Source organism: Aquarana catesbeiana, linkage group LG05, assembly GCF_042186555.1.
Source record: "Aquarana catesbeiana isolate 2022-GZ linkage group LG05, ASM4218655v1, whole genome shotgun sequence".
In the NCBI taxonomy this organism is placed as follows: domain Eukaryota; kingdom Metazoa; phylum Chordata; class Amphibia; order Anura; family Ranidae; genus Aquarana; species Aquarana catesbeiana.
Genome location: NC_133328.1, coordinates 364,863,943 through 364,882,914, shown reverse-complemented (window position 1 = coordinate 364,882,914; position 18,972 = coordinate 364,863,943). Strand labels below are relative to the sequence as shown.

Here is an 18,972-nt window from a genome sequence, read left to right as displayed (position 1 = left end):
GCATTCTGATGTTCAATTCATTTGCTTTTGTGGCTTGTGTTTAAAATGAGAGGAAATCTCTCCAAACTAGAGGAACCCCTGGTTGTCCACAGAACTTGGTCACCATTGGAACATTTCCCATCTATTGCTGTTCTGGGACAACCCATTATGGAATTTTCTTTTACTTTCAATAATGGTAAATAGGACAAATAGAGAGATAAACCTGACAGATGTTCTGATCCCTCTCCACTCTATCCAATACAAAACAAATTCTGCCTTTAGGCATACTTTAAAGAGACTGCCAGTAAAGGAATCAAGGACAGGGGTTACATCTTGGGACATTTTAAAAGCAGTGTCAGCCTTCTAAAAGTGGGGACTGTCCCTGGAAATCAGGGACTTCTTGTTACCCTAAGAAATGAGTGTCAACAGATCCTGTAATTTGAAAAGAAAATAGCATTGAAACAAATGAGACAAATTTGATCAGCTCACTAAGCTATGAAATGCACAAGCACCAAGTATAAAGCAGGTTAAAAAAGGTACTTTGCATTGTCAGAGTAAAAAATGGCAGGGTGTGTATGGATATTTATCATTGATCTGTTCAGAGGCACCAGCACATGAAATCATTCAGGTGCTGGACATGGTCACACTTGGTACATTTGTGCATGGGCATTGTGATATTCCCAGCAAAGCATTTGCTATAGGGTTTTAACCTTTATTCATTTTACTATTTTTTCTTACACTAGCCTTATATCAGTATGTATTTCACTTCACTTAGTTAACATTTGTTCAGACACTGGAGCAAACACTCCATAGCAAACCACACTTGTTGGTAAACGTTCCAGATGTATACTGTGTCTTGTTTGCACACATCCATTTTCAGTGCATAGTCAATGTGCCTATTGTCACAGTCTTGTAATTTGCAAAACCGCCCCATAATCACAAGTGATGCTCACAATTGATGGTACTACTTGCTTGATTACAGCTGAACCGTGGGAATTAGGGAAAATGGACCCTTGTAGTCCCCCCATCCCCCTGAACTGCAAGGGTTAAATAGTTGTCAAAGCTGGCCATACACTGATTGAATTCATTCATTCTAATGAATGTGATTGTTCTGTTTAAGGGACACGTTGGAAAAATTTCCATTGACCAACTGTAGCAGCCAATCAGCTGATGTTGCTGTCAGGATACAACATCCTGGTGGGGAGACTCTTCCATTCATATTGTTTCTGTGGATGGAGGAATCTGTTAATTTTTACTGTGTATGGCTAGCTTTATTCTGAAGGTAAGGATACATGCAGGAGGCATGTATATCCTTATAGATAACCCCTATGGCAGTAGTTTAGAAAGGATGACATTGGGTTTACATCCACTTTGAGCTCCGGTGTATTCGCACACTCCATGTGCAGAGCCCGCCAGGAAGTCGGCACTGCACAGCGCTAATCACAGTCAGTGAGACATTTTCCCGATGCGCGGCTGCAGAGATCAGGAAATGTCTCACTGCCTGTGATTAGCGCAGCGCCATGCCGACTTCCAGACGGGCTCTGCACATGGAGTGTGCAAACACACCCGAGCCCATCCTTACTCTTTATTACTCTCCCCTAGGCAAAAAATGCATCCCTAGCAGTGGTAATGAGGGCACTGCAGGGGTACATTTTTCAAAATTTTCAGAGTTCAGCCTTATGCCATCTACACACGATCAGATAATCGGATGATAAAAATCATTTCGGATTGATCACTAAGAATGAGCTCCAGCGTGTTCGCACACTCTATGTGCAGAGCCCGCCAGGAAGTCGGCACGGCACTAATCACAGGCAATGAGACATCTTCCTGATGTGCGGCTGCAGAGATCGGGAAATGCCTCACTGCCTGTGATTAGCGCAGCGCCGTGCAGACTTCCTGGCGGGCTCTGCACGTGGAGTGTGCGAACACGCCGGAGCTCATCCTTATCGTCACACAATAGTCTGATTGTTAGTACACTGCTTTCAACAGCCGATCACGACAGTTCGTCCTACAGTATACGAAGGGACAAACATGAAAACTTTGCTCAGACGATAGCCCAGCGAACGACAAACGTTTAATCAGTACGGTATGCGTCTGCTAAAAATCGATAGACAAACACCACGCATGATCGGAAACACGAAAATAACCCGATGGGAAAACAATACGAAAGGAAATAGCCAAAAGGTGTGGCAGACACAGGGGTCACACGTATTTGACATCATTTCTGATACGTAGCTACGCAAATAGGAAGGTTTTCCAGAATTGTGCGAAAAAAAATCGTACATTTCGTAGAGTGCAAAATGCCCTGTTCAATTCGATATTAGTATTATGCAACAAAATGCGAGCGCATAGTCATACGATTATCTGATCTTGTGTATGAGGCATAAGGCAATCTATAGCTAGCAGTTTGTATATGTTATTGAGCATTTAGATGTGCAGACACAATACAAACACACATTAGGATGCTCCAACTACAGAATGCCCTAATAACTTGTAGGCATGGCTGCAACTTTCATGGAGAGCAGAGGGGAATACATAGAAAAGCAAACATTTTCAGGGACTGTATAGTTTGCAAACCAGCTTAAATAAACTATTCACATCTAATCAGATAGATCCTCAAATCTGAGACTCAACATGACTGTGTGTGGGTAGAATTTGACTGATAGCTCTGCCTAGATAAGTCTAGCCTGTGTGATAACCTTACCCAGGGATACCTATGTCAGAAACTAGGTATATTATAGGTGGTGCTCAAGTCTCATTTGTAATAGTAAATGAATCAGATGATCCAACCTCCTCCTGAGTAGCACTGGCCAAACCTGTCCCACCTGTTCTCCTGAAACTCTTCTCCTTGTGTATTGTGATTTCAGGCTGATAAGGAAACCGATCTCATAACTATCCCGGATAAGACCCTGTAGTAAGGAAGGTAAGTTATGGGAAGGAAACACATACGCAATTTCATGAATTATTTTTAATCAGAAGACAGTAAATATAACTTTTGTGTTGCTCAGTTACAACATATCCAAGAAAACCTGGGTGGCGACAACAGTTTTATAGTTGTTGCACCTAGTGAATTTTTTACTAAACTGGCCAGCTTTGAAATTATGGAATGCAACTCTGAATTACTTATACTGTAAACTGCACATTTCTTAAAGGTAGAAATTCTAGTTTATGTATGTTTTTAAAGAAAGTAGGAAACTCTGAATTACTTATACTGTAAACTGCACATTTCTTAAAGGTAGAAATTCTAGTTTATGTATGTTTTTAAAGAAAGTAGAAAATGTTCAGTATAAAGTACTGCGATGGTAAAAAAAAAAAAAAAAATGAGAGGGTGCATTTCAAATGCAACACACATGTGTTATGATACAAGCACACCTCTTATGATGTGATGTGTTTTCCTTTTAAGGCCTGATTCACACGTATGCATTTTTAGTGCTTTTTGCAGTTTTGCACTGCAGTGCATTTAACGTTACTTCCTATGGAACACATTCTGTAGTGCAAATCTGCAAAAAGCACTAAAAATGCATACGTGTGAATCAGGCCTTAGTGCAGATGCAACCATGGAAAACATTCAAAATTTTCTTTTTCTAATTTGATTCAGAAACAAAATCATATACCTAGAGGATTATAGTATTTTATAAACCATTTTAGTATTATTACCGTTTTTACAAAAGGGGTTTGTAAAAGATCAAAGATCTGAATGATTAGTATTTTATTATTATTATTAGGCATGCACCGATACCATTTAATTTTTTTTACAACAAGTACCGCAGAAGACAGCATCGTTCGGGGAAATAGTAAATATCTCCTAAACCGTGTAGGTTTAGGAGATATTTCAAGCACCTACAGGTAAGCCTTAATCTAGGCTTACCTGTAGGTGAAAGTGGTCTGTAAGGGTTTACAGCCACTTTAAGGCTGTTTAGAGCAATTAAGGGTTAATAAGGGGTTAAACAGAGGAACATTTGTTCATCCCTTTGATCTGCAGATGAAGAAACAGATTCAAAAAGAAATGTTTCTTTTTATTTTAGTGTTTCAGCGACTGAGTAATGTTGTTAATAAATATTGTCGGCTGCTTTTTTTTTTTTTTTTTGACAGCTCCAATTACCAGACTTCTTTAAAGCGGAGTTCCACTCATCTGATTCCCTCCCCCCTCCGGTGCCACAATTGGCACCTTTCAGGGGGGAGGGGGGTGCAGATACCTGTATTATACAGGTATCTGCACCCACTTCTGGGAATAGACTCCCGCAGCCGTCACGCCTCCTCCCGCCCCCTCCCGCTATTGCTCGGCTTCGGCTGCTGACATCGCTGTACTCCTGGACAGGTAAGTGTCCGTTTATTAAAAGTCAGCAGCTGCAGTATTTGTAGCTGCTGGCTTTTAATCATTTTTTTTCAGGTGGGCTCCCTCTTTAACACTTCAGCTGTCAACAGGGGAGACCCACTGACAGCTCAAAAAACCGAGCCTGAAAGTATTGTTTTCAGGTATCGGTGCATTTGCAGGAGTACCGATACTTGTGCAAATACTCGGTATCGGCACCGATACTAGTATTGGTGCAACCCTAATTATTATTATATTACATGTGTATAGGTTTCTCTAGTATTGAATAAATACAATATAAGGTTCTTAAGATTTATGATGCAGAAGAAGCAGTTTTTATTGGCAGTGATCAAATTCCAAGCGGCTGCTCCAAAAAAGCAATAGCTAACCACAGTCAGAATGCTGCACATTGTGTGTGGTACAAAGCTTTGTCACCCAGCTATTAATCCTTTTGCTGCCTGAGCCTTTTTTTTCTGCACACATGCTAAGATGCACATTTTTTTTTCTTTTTTAACATGAAAACGCACGTAGGCCACATTCACATCGGGCCGTTTTGACATGCGATTAGACATGTCAAATCGCCACCCATTGCAGGCAACGGCATCGCTCGAATCGGTGCGATGCCGACTTTGCGGCACCGCACGGATTCCCAAAAGTAGCTGCTGCACTACTTTTGGCAACTTTGGGTGCGATCCAAATAGACATCTGTGCACGAACCCAAGTCGGACTGACATGCGGGTTTGAAATCATGCGGGTTCAGCTGAACCCGCATCACTGTGAACTTAGGCTCAAAGTATCACTAAAGTCTGCTCGGCTGCTCGGTCTGCTCTGTGGCCAGGGGAGGGGGCGGGACAGAGCCGGGAGCGCTCCGCTGGTGGACCCTCAGACTGCGGTGGTAGGCACTGATGAGATGGCACGTTGCCAATAGTGGTCCCCATGACTGTGATCCGCCCATCAATCACAGCTAGTTGACAGGTTGCAAAGCAGCTGTCATTAGACCTCTCATGGCATGCTCCTCCCTACCGGCCCCACCTTTCCTCCTGTCTACCCCAGGTGCTTCTGGGGTGGGCGGCAGGGAAGGAGGGGCCGGCGGGGAAGAGCGTGCTATGAGAGGTCTAATGACAGCCGCTTTGCAGGGACCAGACCTGCCATCACCTGGGACGGACAAGAAGAGAGGCGGGGCTGGTGGGGAGGAGTGTGCCACGAGAGGTCTAATGACAGCCGCTTCCCAGCTATCTGCAAGTAATGTACACAGCAGCTGCTTGGATCTTGCTGATGTGTTTCCCCCATTGTGTGTCCCATGGTGTACCCAGTGCCTTGCTGCATGTCCCATGATGTGCCCAGTGCCATGCTGTGTGCCCCATGCCTCGCTGTGTGCCTAGTGCCCTGCTGTGTGCCCCATGCCCCGCTGTATGCCCTGCTGTGTGCTCCATGTCCTGCTGTGTGCCCCATGATGTGCCCTGGTGTGTGCCCTATGCCCTGCTGTGTGCCCCATTATGTGCCCCATGCCCTGCTGTATGCCCCATGTCCTGATGTGTGCCCCATGATCTGACTGGGTACACCATGAGACACACAATGGGGGAAACACATCAACAAGATCCAAGCAGTCGATGGGGTGGGCACCGGCGCAAAGCGTCACCTCCCTGAAATTAGTTTTTGCAGGTTGGGATGTCTGACCATTCATATCTGTGTGACTTCAAAGTAGTCCCTGGACTACTTTGGTCCGATTTTGATACGAGTTGAGGTCCAAGTTTACACAGGCATTCCCCGAAATCGTGTCAAAATTGCGACTGCAAAATTGCATGACTTTTAAGTCACGGCAGTGTGAAAGGGGCCTAAGGAAGACTCGCCTTCTCAGTTTGTCATGTTTATCATTATCACTGAAAGTGCAAGTAAAAGAAAATCCCAAATTTCGGGTTGTCCCCAGAACAGTACTAGAGGGGAAATCTTCCAATGGGGACACTAGTTCCGGTGACACCCCAGGATGCTCACTCACTTAGGAAGAATTTCCTCTCACTTTCTGTTTTGACTACGGGACAAGAAGTGAAGGGAAATCTCCCCAATGGGACACATATGACAAAAATAAATCGTACAGAGGTTATAATCATATCAAATCCTCTATCCAAAGTGCCTTCAGTTCTACTTGAAAACCCCAAAATAGTGTATATTTTCTAAAAGCAGAAGACCCCTAGAATAAAATGTTGCTGGTTGCAATTTGTTATGTCATATTAGCGCAGCTGTTTATCAAATCCTATTATTTCAGTAGAAAATGCACTTAAATTCATTTTAGTACACACAAACACAATTACTCGAAATGTTAAAATATAAAAAAGAGACTAAGTCAAGTAAATTGCTTGCTGCTGTTAAACTGCGATACTCAAAGATTTAAAATCTTTACAGCTCATCAGCTTGAACCTAATCATAAAAAATTGCCTTATGCCCTGTACACACGGTCGGACATTGATCGGACATTCCGACAACAAAATCCTAGGATTTTTTCCGACGGATGTTGGCTCAAACTTGTCTTGCATACACACGGTCACACAAAGTTGTCGGAAAATCCGATCGTTCTGAACACGGTGACGTAAAACACGTATGTTGGGACTCTAAACAGGGCAGTAGCCAATAGCTTTCATCTCTTTATTTATTCTGAGCATGCGTGGCACTTTGTGCGTCTGATTTGTGTACACACGATTGGAAATTCCGACAACGGATTTTGTTGTCGGAAAATTTTATAGCCTGCTCTCAAACTTTGTGTGTCGGAAAATCCGATGGAAAATGTGTGATGGAGCCTACACATGGTCGGAATTTCCGACAACAAGGTCCTATCACACATTTTCCTTCGGAAAATCCGAACGTGTGTACAGGGCATACGAATTGTTTCTTTCTCTGGCATGTACAGCGATAACTAATATGTGTTGGGCAATCCTTATTTACGTACCCATGTTCCCTTTACGTTATGTTTTTGCTTGTATGTGTGTGCAGTGCTTATGAAATTCTACTAGGGTATGCTCCTTTTTTGAACTGGGGAGAGATTCGGCAACAAAGGCAGTATTGTCAATCCAGAAAGCAGTGGACAGGACTAAGGCTCCGTTGACATCTGGGTGTATAAAAACATGCAGCATGCTTGAGGTGCCATGAAGAAATATTTCTTCATGGCACCCCAAATACAGGTAACAGTCGCGCATCGCAAAATACGTTTGGCTCAGTGCCAAAATTTGATACATGAATTTCTTTGGCGTGTTTTTGGAGCAGAGGGAAGCCCATTATAATGAATGGTGCCGCTACAAAAACACGCAAAAAAAGCACTAAATACGCAACGTGGAAGCATTGCTCAGATGTGAACAGGGCCTAAGTGTAGCCAGGTACTGGTTGACAGTCTAAAGGCTTGTAAATCAGCAGTGACAATGCTGATAGCTGCATCCCCTGCCACATTTTTTCATCCCACTATAGTGTAAGCAGGAATAGCATACATAAGAGTAGAAACTTTGCTCTGAATTCAGGAGCTGTGCAGCATTGTTGCCACCCCATTACAGGAAGCTGCAGAATCAACAAAATTAAAATAGAAGGCTATAGTTGTAGGTGATGCATGATTTTTTGACGTTTTAATGAAGCTTGGCAAATTCCCTGTGTGTGTTGATTTTAAATTTGGCTTAAAGGGCCCAGCAGAGCCCCAGCTCAGTAGTACCTCCACTCAGCACATCCCCAGCTCATTAGTACCCCTGTTCTACAGATCACCAGCCCAGTGGTACCCTCGTTCACCAGCTCATTGGTTCCCTTGTTCAGCAGATCCCCTACTCAGTAGTACCCTTGTTCAGCAGATACCCTGCTCAGTAGTACCCCCAGCAATGCTGATGCCCCATTCAGTAGAAACCCCCAGCTCTGCTGATCCCCTACTCAGTAGTAACCCCCAGCTCTGCTAATCCCCTACTCAGTAGTAACCCCCAGCTCTGCTGATCCCCTGCTCAGTAGTAACCCCCAGCTCTGCTGATCCCCTGCTCAGTAGTAACCCCCAGCTCTGCTGATCCCCTGCTCAGTAGTAACCCCCAGCTCTGCTGATCCCCTGCTCAGTAGTAACCCCCAGCTCTGCTGATCCCCTGCTCAGTAGTAACCCCCAGCTCTGCTGATCCCCTGCTCAGTAGTAACCCCCAACTCTGCTGATCCTCTGGTTTGCTGATCCTCTTGTCTCTCTGATCCCCGCTCACCTCCCACTATATTGCTCCCATGCTGCGTACCACATGTGACATTGCTAGTTTCTCTTGCTCCGGTCCCCTAGCTCTGCTAATCCTCTGCTGCTCAGTCCTCTCTCTTTGGTCCCCGCTCACCTTCCGCTATGGCATTCTCATGTTTCACACCATGCGTGCTGTCTGCTAGTTACTTCACTCCAGTCTGGACCCCGCTCACCTTCCTGCTGTTCCACACTGCACACCAGATGTGACATCTGCCCCAGGCACTCCCAGAATATATACACATGAACCAGAAGTTACTGCTGATGATGTCTTTCTGGTTCGCTTGTTGGTTTACCAGTGCATCCTGGGATATCTCATACCTGCAACACCTACCAAAAAAGCAAAGCTGAAGCTGAATAAAAGCCTCTCAAAAGCTGAGACTGCTATACCCGATAGTCTCACCCATCATGCAGTATTACCATAAAAACTCAAATCGCTCTTCCACATTGGCAATCTTATCAATGCAAAGATGAAAACAATTTTACCCTTTGCCACTCTGCAGGAATGTCAACAATTACCCTTGCGAGACTTATTTAAAGAGGAGCTCTAGGCACCTGCAGTAAAAATTAAAAGTCAGCAGCTACAAATACTGTAGCTGCTAACTTTTAATATTAGGACACTTACCTAACCTGGAATCCAGCGGTGTCCTCACCCAAGCCCATTTTTCAGTCAGGTGGTGCCGCCTCCATCTCCACTAAGGGAAACCGGCAGTGAAGCCTTGCAGCTTCACAGCTGGTTCCCTACTGTGCATGTGTGATTCGCACTGCACTCTGTCAATGGGCTAACTGTAGGAGAAGAAGGAGGGGGCAAAACTTCTGGCTGAGTTTGCCGTGGGAAGCGGGTACCTATCAAAACCAGGTACCTGCTCCCTCCTTCCCCCAAAAGGTGTCAAATGTGGCAGCAGATGGAGGGGCAGATAAGTGGAGCTTCCCCTTTTGGGTGGAGCTCCGCTTTAAATACCTTCAAACCAAACAGTTTGCAAAACTCCTCAATTAAACTTTTCCCTCCCTCCAACACCCTTTGAAAAGCTTTTCAGGAGACTATTCTCCAGCATTTCCAAGTTCTTGAGGACCCCAAACACCAAAACAAACATAATTACATGGGGAACCGATACTTAAAGAGGTACTTCTAGATTGTAAGCTCTAACAAGCAGGGCCCTCTGATCCCTCCTGTATTGATTTGTATTGTAAGTGTACTGTCTGCCCTCATGTTGTAAAGCGCTGCGCAAACTGTTGGCGCTATATAAATCCTGTATAATAATAATTAAACCCAAAACCAAATGTAATATATTGCATCTTACCAATCCTTAGATGTGGTGGCTGCATTAATTTTCCTTTTTCTAGTTTTTTTCGCTCTGTTTTCACCTGATGATCTGGCCAGTAACACGCTCCCTGCCTTAGGGTGCCTGCACTTTGGATGAAGGAGCAACAGAGATACTTTTGGATAGCACCATTGTTAATCTGAGGGGGGACTGTTAGATGCACTAGCAAACTCCAACTACAATAACAGTTTTTCCCTTTGGGATAAAAGTTTTAAATAAATAAAAGCTGATCATTGTAATCACTGTTTTTTCAGTACTGTTTTATCTCAAGCCTCTAACTGCTATTTCTGCAGGACAGCTTGTGCTGTTGAAAAACAACAAACTTACTGGCTGGATAACCAGGTGAAATTAAAGGAAAGAGAGCCTAATAAAGAAAAACAATGCAGCAGTCACATCTAAGAATTGGTAAGCTGCAATATACTAAATGTTTGCTTTTGGGTTTAATAACACTTTAAAGAATGTTTGATGGACGATTGGAGCAAAATCTGGTCTGCTCCTCACAAAACATTTCTTTGCACTGTCAACAAAGCAATATTGTCATATCTCTGCTTTTTTTTTTTTTTTTTTATATACTCTCAACCATACCATTTCAGACTGCTGCTGGAGGTGCCATAACCATTCAAGGACACATATTCTGGCCAGGCCCTAAGATATGACCATTCTAGCTGACAGCTGAATTAGTAATTTACACCGTTTTTGAAAATTAGACTCCCGCTTGAGCCATCCTTATATTTACTGGGTCTTCTGCCATCCACTGTATCTAAAGAAAGTTACTCTAACTGGAAGTGGACACATGGACCAAACACATTAGACTTAAGTTGGCCATTGACAGTTCAGCAGGAACTGGCTGAGATATGAACTATGTATGGGCAGGCTGAATGTACCCAAGTTGATCAATCAGCTTAGGTACAACCAGCCTGCTGGTTTTTACATGCATTTATTGCTAGTGGCTGTTATAGCTACTAGCAATAATCACTGTTTTCTCCTGGCAGGGACTGCTTCCTCCACCCACCTCCCCACTGGAAGAACACAATAGATCTTTGGGAGGGAGCTGACTGTGTTGATGGGGGAATCGAGTGATTTTCTTGACTATGGTATGGCCTATACCAAACCTTAATCTTAAATCTTAATACTTATAAATACCTAATACCGTATTTAACCTCTAAAATAACCAGACCACCCATTTTGGAGTAAATTGGCCACACTTGGCCACTTTATTAAACACTTTTTAACCATAACTTTTTCTTAGGTAAAAACACCATTTATTATCAGAAACATTTTAAACCATTGTCAGGGATCCCTGGAGGCACCGACCACACATCACCGTATCAGCGTGTCCAAACACGGCCGTCAGTCGCGGCCGCTCCGACTCAAACGACATTAATCAAATCTACCCGCTGATACTCATCACCCAATGGCAAACCTTAGTTAACTGGCATCAACAAAAGGATACCATATCGATAATGGTTCCCCACTTCCATCACTTTATTCTTAATTTTCAATGCCTCCAAGGATCCCCAACCGCCACAGACCACAGGTGTGAAACCTTACACCAGTGGGCGCCCCACACAACGCAGAGCCCGCTGTACCCCATCCTCCAAGCCCAGACTCCACAAATCAATGCCTACCGCATTAAGGTGGACCCCATCTCCCCTTAGGTACCTGTAAGTCTCCACCTCCAGTTCCCGATGTCGAACCACTAAACCTCCATTGCGAACTATAAAACGACCCACCTCCTTATTCACTTTGATCCGTGTTTTGTTGAGTTTTTCTATAGATCTAGTAAACCTCCAGGACGTACGGCCCACAATGTCTGACCACACCACCATAGTCTGGGAAAAATCAGTACGGATCCTAAGGACATCAAATTTTATATCCCTAATAAGGTGACGCATGGATCTAACCCCCAAATCATTACCCCCAACATGTAGTACTAACACATCTGCGGCGCGATCCAAACGGGCGTACTTGTGGATTTCCGGTATCGCGCTGCTCCACAGCATGCCAGGAACTCCGATCCAGCGCACCATAGCGACCTCTCTTGGCACTCCCAACTGGCGACCATTTGGGCGTACATCCACCCTTCGAGCCCCCCAAAACACAAATGAATGTCCCATAATCCATACGAGACCAACACCGGCATCTGAAATAAAAATTATGGAGCATGTAGAAACAAATAAACCCAGTTCATCTAAACCAAGTGAGGGCGTATATAAAGTTTAAATCGCTCTGATTCCCACCGCCCTATACGCTTAATAACTGAACTGTCCAAACCCCACCTGGCTGCTTCCGTGGCAGCCCCAATGCGGAAGGAGTGAGAAGCCTAAAAGGAAGGATCATGACCTGCCGATAATAAACAACGACAAAAAACGGAAATGAACTGATATCGGGATAGCGAAGATCCATCCCGATGTACTAAAAAGGAACCCCCGCTCGCCGGGCGGCAATCCAAGAACTGCCGTATAGCAGAAACCGGGCAGGACGCCCCAACAGGGATAGCATACACATGCACATACTTACCCTTACCCGCCCGATCTGTTTTAGACCTGTGAAGAAAAAGAGCTGCAGATGCAGAACTACAGTGCACATCCCCAAACTGAAGTCCCCCATGCACACGCCTGGAGGGACTAACCAGCTCACCTAACCTAAACGCCCCATAAAAAGCCAGAACAAATGCCACTTTAAACAATCCAGCTGTTCAGGGCGTTCAGCTTTCCACATTGCCACCAATTTTTATCTAGTGATCACTTTTTACTTTGTAAGGTTTTTTATTCAATAAATTCCTTTATTTTTGACCTGCGCCATGTGGAGCCCCTTTTTTCTTTTTTCTCCATGATTTAATCTATGATTGGTCCCTTTGAACCTGCCTGGAACCTGAGCGCGTGCGAGAGAGCTGTTCACCTCCACCATTGACTGTTCTGGCTATCGGTGACCGCGACTCAAGTGATAACCTGGCCGATCGGAGATCGTGATCGAAGGGAGAATCCTTGGAGAGAGTGCACGGGAGGCTACTTCCACAAGCTCTGATAGACGTACTGCTATATTGCTGATACGTCCCACTCGCTCTGGTAAGAGTACTTTACTCTAGATGTTTATGTCGTGTTGCCCATGATTGATGTGCTTTCCAGTCTCCAGTCAACATTATGGGTCCAAGCACCCCCTCTGTCTGAGAAGACTCCTTTATGCATTGACTCCAGTTTTTGACTGCAGTCTGTGGAGCTTAACATATTGTTACTGGACACACTTCACCAGTGTTTATTATTGTGAAGAATAATATCATATCCTATTTGGTTTCAGTCACCAATCTTATGTTTGATTCACTCACTTTTTAGCGCTGCACGTATTCTTTTTATATTCGATGGGACTTGGTTTGTTTGTGTGCTAGCAGCTATCTATCACATTTGTTTGTTTTTGGGGTCAGCGCAACTTCTCTTTTATATCACAATCCAGGAAGGCATGCCAAATGCGCAGGTCCTGGCTGTGCTCCCGCCTCAGCGTGATGTGATGTATCGGGGATGAGACACCTGCCGTCGCCGCAGACAAGCGGCGACAAAACACATGCCCCATGGGCAAAATCCTGCATGCAAAATTCAGCTTTCCCAACAGCGATTGCAACTGGCGCAGCTGAATCTTGCGCTTACCCACCATACATCGGATCTCCGCCTGGAGGACAAGCAGTTTGTCCTCCGGTAATTGGCATTCCATGGCCCGGGAATCGATCATAATACCTAGGAAGCTGAGTTCAGTGACCGGACCCACCGTTTTATCCGGAGCCAATGGTATTCCAAAATGCGCCAAAATGTGCTGAAGGGTAGCCAGCCGACACACAAAAAATCGTCGAGATAATGAATGATGGAATTAATTCCCGACACATCGCGTACAATCCATTCCACAAATGAACTGAACGTCTCAAACAGTGAGCAGGAGATAGAACAGCCCATTGGCAGGCACCGATCGACATAATATTCCTCCTCCCATTGGCATCCCAAAAGGTAAAAACTGTCAGGGTGAACTGGAAGTAACCGAAAAGCCGCCTCAACGTCAGTCTTCGCCATGAGGGCCCCCCGGTCGTAATGCCGAACCCAATTAACCGCCGCATCGAACGATGTATATGACACCGAGCATGCATCAGGATCAATGGCGTCATTGACAGACCCCCCCTTTGGAAAAGACAAGTGATGAATCAACCTGAATTTGCCCGGCTCTTTCTTGGGTACCACCCCCAAGGGAGAAACCACCAGGTCTGCCCTAGGGAGGGATGGAAAAAGGGCCGCTCATCTGACCCAACACCACCTCTTTTGCTAGCTTCTCGGATACTACCCCAGGATGTTCAAAAGCCGACCGCAAATTCCTGGCTACAGGAGGAATATTTTTTAACGCACATGGAATACGAAAACCCTCGGAAAAACCCGACTCCAACAACCGGCAGCAGCCCGATCTGGATATCTATTTAGAAAGGGACGCATCCTTTCCACCCTCACCGGAGCCCTCCCTCTTTCCTGAAGAATCCCCGAGCTTGCCTTTCCCTCTTTTGAAACATCGGGATAACATGTGCCCGCTCCCACAACCTGAGCATTCATGCTTGAAACGGCAACTGCTTCCATACCTACAGGCCCCCTCATTAAATTGCCAACACACCCCTTTAACTTTTGGGGCTGGTTGTTTTTCTCCAATCACACTTGCTAAAATAGCAAATGCTTGGAGCCAATTGGCAAAGGATCGTGGAATAAGGCGATACCTACGCTTTTCTTCTTCATCCTTCTTGGACTCGTCCGGCTTAACCCTGTCTAAATTAAATTTTTCAAGCAGCAGTAAGGAAAAAATCTCCACGTACTCACCTTTCCAGATTTTTTCCCGAACCTCCGTCTTGAGATGTGCCCCCAAAGGACCTTCGAAGCAAACATACACTTCACACTTGGCTGCGTCCGCCAAACGTACCGTGTCAACTGCTTTACCTGATTCCTTACTTGTTGCGGGCTTGTCAACACTCACTGACCCCTCCTGCACCCAACCCTTTTCTCCCTCCGCAGTAGACAACCCCTCGCCTCTTCCCGGAACTGGACCCCCCGCCACCGGCGGAGTTGTCCCTGCCAGGCTGGGCACCCACCCCTGCACAGGAGAAGTGGCAACTGAAACCCCATCAAAACTTTGAACCAGCGAGCGCAAACCCGACAGGAGAGTTTGTAAATCGGACCCCGCTCCTAACGCTGCAGCCCCTTGGGTTGCTGTCTGAGGAGGGGGTGCGCTTGCCAATACCGGCCTTTCGTCCTCGGAGCTAGACAACTCCCCCCTCCGACCGGGATAAAGTCGCATCCTGTTGGCCCGCTGTACCCGAGATCGTAACCGATGAGGCCACAGGCACGGGTCTGGAAGTGTTGGGCCCGGCCCCCGCGCTGCGCCTCGCTCCCGCGCTTCCAGCGCTTCTCCTGCTGGGGCCTGCTGTCAAGGCGGATGATGAGGGTACCCGACTAGCTCCGCCCCCCGACCTAAGGAACCAACCATCTTGGATGTTGGACAGGGGGACACCCTGTCGCTCGCACCGACTGACCAGTCCCCGCATGGCAACCTCTCCCACGCTGGGCTGACTCCCTAGAAGGGGCCACATTAGGTGAGCTGGCTGTGTGCTCCCATCTCCCGCGGCGTGCTGGCGGGACCGGCGGGGATGTCGCACCTCGGCCACCGCCAGATGAGCTCCGCTGGCATCGGGGATTCCTCCCGCTGCTCACACCGGCTGCTGGAGTGGACAGCGGAACCAATGCACCCGGAGGGTCCACCATGCGTGGGCTCCCTAGTTGGCGCAAAGCTCAGGGGGAGGAGGGGAGTGAAAAGCATTCTGGAGGCCGGGACCTTCGAGCGTGTCGTGCCCCAGATGTACCTGCCACCGGTGAGTCCTCCTCGGCAATCCCCGAGATCTGTCCGTGGAGCCATTCAGGGCCATGAGAAGCAGCTGTGGCCCACAGCTGAAGAAGAAAATCATCCATGCTTGCCATGCTGATGGGAGAGAGACACACGCTGCAGCTGCTTCCTCATCCAGTGGCAAGAGACTGAGCAAAGGCCCTTAAATCCTCCTACCCCCTCAGGAACACTAAACCTAACCACCTCCCTTTCCTATAGCTTATCACCTACCATTCTATTAACCCCTATCCATGCTGGTTTCCTCGGCTCCCATGTCATGTAAGCCCTGCATTAAGCCTGCGTCCCACTCCAGGCTTCCCTTTCCTGCAACCCGTGGTAGCAGGAAAGAAAATCACCCTGCCTATGGCTGGCCTATAGTCTCACATTTGAGAAATTAAATTCATGGAAGTCCTTACAGCCAGAATGCCTTTGAACTGGTGTAAGATCCCTGGGTCTGCTTTGATAACCTCCTGTAAAACCCTCATATGAGACAATCTCAATGTGCTGTAACATATGGCTATCCATTGCTAGTCGGTTGGCTAGCCTGCTTTTTCCCAATTCCCTAAATCCCTAGCATCTCTCTTTATTTCTTCTTCTGCTTTTTACATTCTTTTATGTTAGCTGGTTGCAATACTCCTTTTCGTTTATAACCAGGGTCCACCCTCTTGACTTTTATGTTTAAAATCTTCTTAATGATTGAGTTTCTTCTACACGGAGCAAATTACATCTTTCAAAGCTATAATTCTCTGACTACCATTGAGGCATATTGCTAGAGCTTCATTGAATGTCATGTGTCACTTTTTGGGGTTGTAATCTGTTTCCACAGAAAGGTCAATAAAACTGCTTAAGTTTTTCCCTTGCTAAAATACTTTTCTGATTTCTTTGAAATTCATTGCCACTGTCAGACAGAAAAAAGCTACTCAGTACTGTTACTGAGGTAAAAACGAGGCCTTGTTTGCCTTATCATTTCTGTCAGAAAACAGCATATTTCAGCATTCTAGCTTTATTGTTTGATGCTGCTCAAGATTCCACTGTAATATGAGATTATTCTAAATGGATGTGACCAGAGGTAATTGCACAAAAATGCCCACGATGGTAAAGAAAGTAGTGACAACAGGCATACAGCTATTTAAGTCTCTTGTGTATACACAGTATAATGCAGGATTCTAAAGGCTGCAATTTTTGGAGATAAAAATAAAGGCACGATTTAACATAACTAAAAAAACACTGATGGAACACTTGTGTTTTTCCAGCTCCGTGTTATTCAGCAGTTGGACTGCCTGGAAAAGGCATAAGGAGGGTACAAAGTTAAAGTGCGCAAACACAGTGAGATTTAGTACAAAGTGTGACAAATGCTTTGATGTGTGCTCATGCACATTTCTTACATTCTTTCTTCTCCAAGAAGATAAACACATACATATTGGTAGCTAAAATATCACTTTCGTGTGGACTGATCTTTTAACTTTTTAGGCTTGACCACAGCTGAACACTTGTGGGAAAATTCAGCAACTCAACTGAAGTTTGATGGAAATTATTCTTTAAAGTGTATCTATATGGGGGCGTGTCACGATGTGAGCCACGCCGGACGCGTTGGAAAGGAGCTCCGTTAATCCTGCAAGCAATCCTTCACCATCCGTGCACATACCTGCCTGGTGAGCGTTGATATTTCGCCAGCTTGTTCCTCTCCATCCCCTAGAGTGGTCTGGGCTGAAACTGTGTGCCGAATCTGCCTGTCTGTGGGGATATCCCAGCCACCATAGGCTCTGTGCACTCGCGACTGACATCTTGCCGGCCCGTCCCGCTTTGGCTGGCTTGAGCCTTGGAGTGTGGGGTCGCCATCCTTCCCCACCTGCCTGTCTTCCCACCCGCTGGCTGTAGATTACAGGGCCGTCAGGCCACCTTGGACTGTCCGGAGCAGCCGCAGCCTACTGGGGCCTAGTAAACAGCGCCATCCTTCTGGCCTCGGCCCAGCCGGAGTGCCCTGAGTCTTATAAAAAGAATATAAATCAGCGCGTATATGTATAATGAGCAGCTGAACACCAGGGTCAAACCCCTAAAATGAATAAATATAAATAAGGTGCAGCGCTAAATCAAACAAGCAAACAATGCATGAATGGGATGATATAAAACTGACATAAAATGCAATACAGCTCCGTGCAGATAAATAATAAAACTCTAGGTCAATATCCTCAAACCGTGTATGCAATATAATCATTCAAGTTTCGAAGAACAATGACAAAAAGTCCATAAAATCATCCAGTGAGATTCAACCAATCAAGTGTGATGAAACAGCATGCCGGTATAAGTGACTAATCGATGTGCCCTCCACCGTTAATAAGAGTGGCCTCTCACCTGGCATTCCCATGTGGGTCATACAAAGATGGTACACTGCAAATGGCAGGATATTGAAGATCAGGATACTCCTCGATATATATGACATATGGAACAAAAATGGGGAACAGAATAGTGCTCTCTGTATGGTATGGTTTATTGTAAAGATAAAATAATTTCACTTACAAATCAAGCACTTCTCCAGTGCAAGTACTAAAGCAGATCACGATGGTGTGTACACACAGTTGTTGAGCATGCGCGATGGCCGCAGGTGACGTTCTGCGTCCCAGTGGGCGGGGACTTCTTCAGCAGATAGCGATATCGCTTTCGACTGCCCGTATGTCGCCGCTCCCTCCCCTGCACTCGCCGTGATCCCCGCAACAAGTCGGTGTCGTCGCTGCTTTTCGCTGCTCCGGCTGTCTCGGCTAAGGTTGATGACGTCGTGACAGTGAGTCTTGCCCGGCCCAGATCCTGGCATACAGATCCCTCACCTCCATCCACCGATTGGTGAGCTGCCAGGCTCAGATTAACCACCTAAGCTGGTCGTAGTCTCCTGAGGCCTGGTGACCTGTCCCACTGCTGTGATCTGAGCCCTCCCTGTCCCAGTCCTCAGTTGCCAGTCTCATGCATCATAGATTCTTCACTCCTCTGCAGGGGAATAGAAGGCTGCTGGGTCACTACTGACTGCCTGCCCTGACTGAAAGCTCCTGGGGCCTAGTAATTGTCTCCATCTCTCCTCCTGGATACTACCTTGAGCACAGACTGCTCTTCTCTCCAGAGGTCCTCCTCTGTGGCATAACCAGGGCAGATGTCCTAATAAAAAAAAAAACTCTCCAAAGCTGCAAAAACCACCACTCCACCCAGGCTGCCACCGCCTCCTTCCATGCATCGGAGGCTCCAGGCCT

At 46.0% G+C, this 18,972-nt stretch overlaps 1 protein-coding gene across 3 annotated transcripts in view; it reads left to right on the top strand.

Annotated features, from left to right (window-relative positions):
• Positions 1–2,751: 2,751 nt before the first annotated feature.
• LOC141144847 (MARVEL domain-containing protein 3-like) overlaps positions 2,752–18,972 on the top strand; it is a 79,073-nt gene continuing 62,852 nt past the window's right edge. For 2 of the 3 annotated variants that reach the window (XM_073630924.1, XM_073630926.1), the window contains exon 1: positions 2,752–2,902. The gene's annotated coding sequence lies outside the window, so the exon portion shown is untranslated. Of the gene's footprint in view, positions 2,903–10,134; positions 10,247–18,972 lie in introns of all 3 variants that reach the window. The other variant, XM_073630925.1, reaches the window with a different exon arrangement.